The sequence below is a fragment of the Zootoca vivipara genome, chromosome 2 (assembly GCF_963506605.1).
Source record: "Zootoca vivipara chromosome 2, rZooViv1.1, whole genome shotgun sequence".
NCBI classification, from domain to species: Eukaryota; Metazoa; Chordata; class Lepidosauria; order Squamata; family Lacertidae; genus Zootoca; species Zootoca vivipara.
In genome coordinates this window covers 21,796,667-21,802,666 of record NC_083277.1, presented here as the reverse complement: position 1 = coordinate 21,802,666, position 6,000 = coordinate 21,796,667, and the positions used below count along the sequence as shown (strand labels likewise).

Here is a 6,000-nt window from a genome sequence, read left to right as displayed (position 1 = left end):
ATATGTGTGTGTTTTTGTCTGAAGGTACATACCTCCTCTTCACATATTGTGGTGTTTGTCATAAATGCCGAAACACCACTTTTCTGCATCACATGAAGCGCCCATTAAAATCACCAATGAAACTGCAGAGCTTGAAAGAATTCAAAAGACAGGAATTCCAAATTCCTTTTGCTTGGGCAGGTTAGGACTCCTCCCTTTCGCCTTCATCTTTGCATGCTGATTGGGCTTGGTGATTTATGCCTCGTAAGAATATTTCTTGCCATGTTGATTGATGCCCCTGGAGCCCAATGACACGCCGCCTTATCTTCTACCCATTTTATGCTTCTCCACGCCTGCTCCTCGGGGGGAGAGGAGGAATGCAGTCAAATGGATTTGTGCATTAGCAGCAGGCCAAGAATAACTCCTGCTTCTAACTAACGCAGTAATTTCCAAGATGCTGATGCATCCAAGAGAAGTCAATGGAGCTTCACCGCTCGGCAACCGGTTGCCATTTCCTGAGCTATGGCTTGGCTCCTTCTCTCTGATCTGTTTCCCCGAAACCACAGAAGGCAAAGGAAACCCGAGTTTCAGTCCTGCAACCTGGAGAGCCAGAGGTGAAACAATTATTTTTCTGTATTTTAATTATCTTTTAATTATGGCCTGTGTCATTAGTTCGGCGAGAGCCGCTGGCTGTGTTATTATTTCATCGTCAGGGGCAAAGTCAAAGAAAAGCTGTTTCCTTGCAAATCCTTCGTCCGTAGTCTTGTTGTGAACCCGGGAAGCATCTTTTAATCAATTGATTTGTGCATGAGAGGACAGGAGAGAGTGTCCTTCCCTCAAGGGGCCCTTTCAACCGAGCACAAGAGCTGGAGGCCTTGGAAAGAGATGGTAATTCAAAGCAAGCCTGGCCCCCAAGTCTCAGCAGCCCTCGAGGCTTCCATGTATTTTTTAAAACAGCTGCCGCTCCCTTGATTTCTCCCCACCTCTCGCTCTCCAATGCTCTTGCAGCCAGAGCTGTAAAGGCAGCCTGGACATTTCAAGCCGGGAAAATATTTTCAGCACAACCTGCTCTCAGAATATGAGCAATCTGCATGGAAGCTCCAATGGAGTACTTGTTTCGCCCTATGCAGGCAGACATCAGATTTGTTTCTAGATTAAAGAAAAGCAGGTAATGGATCATGGTGATATGAATAGAGTATGCACATGATACAGTGGGAGCTAATGCCAGCAGAATTTTCCACCTGAGAGAGGCACTAGGGTTTTTATTTTATTTATTCTTTGCACTCACAGGTGCTATTCAGGGCGATTTGAGAACGAAATAGCATATGAACTCGGAGTCCCCAAAACTCAATAGCTGCTAATTCTAAGATTCCAGACCACAAAAAGCTGGTGGGTGTGGCCAGGTACAGGGCAGGCCAGTTCAAGATATTTTGCTGTCTGAGGCACAAAAACTGTTGGCAGGCAGCCCACTTAGCCCAGGGCTGACGGAGGTCCGGTAGAAACACACACACTACCTGCGTGTGCACCCCGCCTCCTGCCTAAGACGTCCAGGAGATTCTGATCTTACCCGGTTGTCCATCAGGTGTTAGTACACTAAAGACAGCAGAGACTCGTTGCAGCAGTGACCAGACATCCAGGCATCAGGCAGATAAGCTAATCTACTACACACACACACACACACACACACACACACACACACACACACACAGCACTGCAACATGGCTCCCTCTCTCTCTAGCATCAGACAGCAAAGAGAGAGAACAAAGGACAATAGTCCCACTTCACGGCACACAGTAACACAAACACCCTGTCTTCGTCACTTCTCACTCTGTGGAACGAAAACATTACACAGTCATGTGATAGACAACAATCCCATGATTGCAGACACAGGGAATGAATCTTCAACAAAAACAAGATGGTGCCCTGCTAGAAAGAAGCCAGCAGGAATGGCAGTTGAGTCTCTGTGGATAGGGCAGTGCCTTTTCTTTGACACTTGAAGGGATGCAGGCAAGCTTGGAGAGCACACCACAGGTTATGTAGCATGCACAGCTCTGTCTTCCAGTAGTTTGCCACCATTCTATCCACCAGCTTCTGCCATCTGAGGCAGCTGCCTCACTCTGCCTAATAGGAGGGAGACAGAGAACCATCATAAACAGCAGCATGAGAATAGCTCCATAAGCTATATGCATTTTAAAAGCCCGTCCCCCCAAAAATTCCTCTATTTTTCCCTGAGTTCCTGGGGAAGAGGAATTGAATGTTAAACCATAAGCACCTCCCCACTTGTGCATGTTCAGCACACACACAGCTGCTGACACGCATGCTCTTTTGGGCACCCAAAGGGGCGGAGGCAGGACAGAGGGAGGCAAGGCAGAGCGGGGCAGAACAGACTTGCACACGTAAGCAGGAATTCCCTTGCAGTGGCCTAGCATGGGTTGCCAGTGCCCAGTTGCATGGAGGGAAATAGATGGTGTGCGCATGCGCATCCGACTACCTAACGGCGTCCATGTCACAGCTGCAGAGATAAGAAATTGATAAGAAAGAAGAGCTGTTCTCTTGTCAGGAGAGGTCACTTTTTGGTTCGCATGGAGTAGCCATTTTCAATGGAGCCCAGTGATGTAAGCGTACAGTTATATTGAGGCAGCACCAGGAGTTGAAATTCTGTGCCCTCTAACAATTTTGCGCTGGGGCAACTGCCCCTGTGCCCCCACACTGCTCCCTTGTACTCTCAAAATTGTAGTTTGTTAGGGGTTTCCTAAGAACTCTCAGTACCTTTTACAAACTCCAGCTCCCAGGATTCATAGCGGAGAGCCATGACAGTTAAAGTAGGTCCAATAGTGCCTTACAGGTATGGTGGCCTAAAAGGTCCATTTAGACCTGCATAATGTTTCCCACAGAAGCCAGTCATATGCCTTTCTCTCTCGCCCCCCCCCCCCCGTCTCTCTCTTTCTCCTATATTGTCTGGCTTCATAAACTATTCATTTCCGACCTTCTTTCTTTTAGAACCATTGCTCCCTCACATAAAGTGCACGGGTTTTGAATAAAATAAATCAGCTAAGTCTTGCTCACACTGGAGTGACACCCCCACGCCGACACCCCCCCCCTCGGGCACTTCAAATGTAAAACAGAACAATCTGACTCTGTTAGCAGACTTGAATGGAGCTTTTGCCCTGTAAGCGAGCTTGGCTAAAAGTCCAATTTGTTCATTTGTCTAAATGTACTCAACCTCTCACTCCTGCTCAGAGCGGAGAGGATGCAGTCCGATCATAGCAACATGCGAGAAACAAAGAAAGATGGCCAACGTCGGGGAAGTTGTGGAGCGAGCCTGCATGGCTGCGTATTTTTTGATTTTCGTGTCTCTGGTAACCCACTGCTGTAGTACTTAAACCACCACCCCAAAGCAGGCGGAAGTTTGAGGACCATTGAGCTCTACAAATTCTCCCAATGCATCACAATTACCCAAACACCTGTGCTAAATAACTTTGCACTGAGCTCCTGCGAAAATTCACAGAGCACTCAATAGCCCTTGAAATTTCTCATTTTCAACTTCTGGCAGAACAGCTGAGTGCTCCCACATATATGGCACCATGGACGAAGCATGTAAGGAAATTGGTTTGACCCTCCGCACCCCTTTTTATTGTCCCGAAGCTGGGCAGACCCTCAGAAAACCCATTTCTTTCTTTTGTCCTCTAATTATGAGCAATTCGGCCTGTGGCTGGGTCTGAAACTGAACACACCATACTTACTCGGATAGATTGTTACATTTTTTTGAAATCTCTTCAGCTCTGCCTGTGCTTTCAAAATTACTGGGGCTGTGATAGTTTACTGAGCCCTGGGGTTATGGTGGAGAACATTTTGTATCTCTGAAGGGCCACACTCCTTGGGGGATGGCCTGCATGCTGGCAGTGGACATGGAGGAATTTTCGAAGACCTGGGTTCAAATCCCCACACAGCCACAAAGCTAAGTGGCAGTGGACTATACACTCCCTAAGCTTAACCTACCCTGCAGGGTTGTTGTCATAGAATCATAGAATCGTAGAGTTGGAAGGGACCCTGGGGGTCCAACCCCCTGCAATAGGGGAATCTCAACTAAAGCATCCATGGCAGATGGCCATCCAACCTCTGCTTAAAAAACCCCAATGAAGGAGAGTCCACCACCTTCCAAAGGAGGAAGAAATAATGGTGGCAGGAGGGGAGTCAGGTATGCCATCACCATGAGTTTCCTGGAGGACAGGTAGGGTAAAAATGCAGTAATAAAAATAGAAAGAATAAATTACTGCCTGGGGATGCTTGGGCAGGGTGGCATTCACCCTATAGGCTTCATTTTATTTATGATGAAATATTTATGTGCCCCCTTTCTCAGTGCATCTCATCCAAGGCAGCTCACATAATAACAATTCAACACAGTATTGATAATACAGTATCTAAAAGGTCAGGCCTCCGGTTTGGGATGCTGCTAAAGCCACTGCTCTTTCATTCCTGGTTCCTCCAGTATTAAAGAGTGACCAGATGACAGGAGGCCAGAAGAGGACTGGGCTCCTGCGGCTTTTAATAGCTAAAGAAGGAGTCTCAGCAGGTGTGGTGTACACAATGAGTTGAAATTCCCCTTTCTGCTCTGAAAATGCAGGAGCCCTACCTTCTTTTGAATCTGGCTCTCCTGATTCTCTGCAACTGCAGAATTCCTTACACAACCCAGCCTTCCAACAACAATTCCCATCATTTCTGATCATGGGCCATGCTGGCTGGGCCTGATGGAAGATGTAATCCGAACATCTGGGTAGCCATCTTAGGGAAGGTTGCAGAAAACAGATGGACGTGTCTTTGGAATGTGACAGCTTCCCATAAGCCATGGAAGGGTAAAGAATTATTCATGCTTGAGTAGCAAGCACAGAAGACGGCTATCGAGAGATGCTTGCCACCTTTGTGACCTGCTTGTAAGCTTACCTGTCTTTGGCCAGATTCACACAAAACATTTAAAGCACCATGATATCATTTTAAACAGTTTTGGCTTCTCCCACATATTTTTGGGAAGTGTAGTTGGTTTAGGGCAGTGGTGGCCAAACTTGGTCCTCCAGCTCTTTTGGAACTACAGTTTCCATCATCCCTGACCACTGGTCCTGTTAGCTAGGGATGATGGGAGTTGTAGTCCAAAAACAGCTGGAGGGCCAAGTTTGGCCACGACTGGTTTAGGGCATTCAGAGACCCCTAGTCCCCTCACAGAGTGGTTTAACAATCACTCACTCTTCGCAGGGAACTCTAGGAATTGCAATTCTGTGAGGGGGACAGGGATCGCCAAACAATGTGCAACAGCCTTAACAAACTGCAGCTCCGATAATCCTATGGAGGAAGAGGTACCAAATTGCTTTATTTGTAGGATGTGAATGTGGCTTTTCTTTGTTGGAAATGGAATGGTTACAGTTGTTCTCTTTCTCAGCTATGCCCAAACCATCCTTAAAATTTATTCTCAGCCCTTCTCTTCCCTCCCGGTTATGCACATTCACTTTCCCCCCTTTCCCCACAGAAAGCAAACCCGGGGAGCGGGGGCACAGCAGGTCCTGATGAAAAGGGAGTAAAGGGTCTCATTGCAAGCCAGAACATTAGGTCGATAATTAGGTGGTTAAAGCATTTCCAGAGTAACTGGGGCCTCTGATTGAGCAATATTAAAAGATCAGTGCCCAGCCTTCTTCTTTTCAGTGAGTGAATGGAGCCAGTGTATGTAAGCGCTTTACCAAAGTATAGCCACTGGAATGCAATGGTCTGAATTTTGCGATCGGGTCACCTGTATTTATCTGACCAAGTTGGGGAGTTTAAATGTCCACCTCTTTCTTTAGCTGTGCCAACGTTTTGCTTCCAGAACCTTTATAATTCCCACAGAGAAGCAGCATTTCTTCGAATGGCCTTGTCAAACGATAAAAATCGCGACCAGCAGTTAGCAGCAGGGGAGGGCGCTATTAATTTGAGGAGCCGCTGTGTAAACCTTTTAAAAGTGATGAAAAAATAGCCTCTCGCGCGCGTGCTCTTTGT

General features: G+C 47.0%; 1 long non-coding RNA gene across 1 annotated transcript in view; it reads left to right on the top strand.

The window, feature by feature from the left end:
- The first annotated feature begins 360 nt into the window (after positions 1–360).
- Positions 361–6,000, top strand: part of LOC132591692 (uncharacterized) — a 68,297-nt gene continuing 62,657 nt past the window's right edge. Inside the window, exon 1 of the long non-coding RNA XR_009557085.1 lies at positions 361–593. This is a non-coding gene — a long non-coding RNA (uncharacterized LOC132591692). The remainder of the gene's footprint in view (positions 594–6,000) is intronic.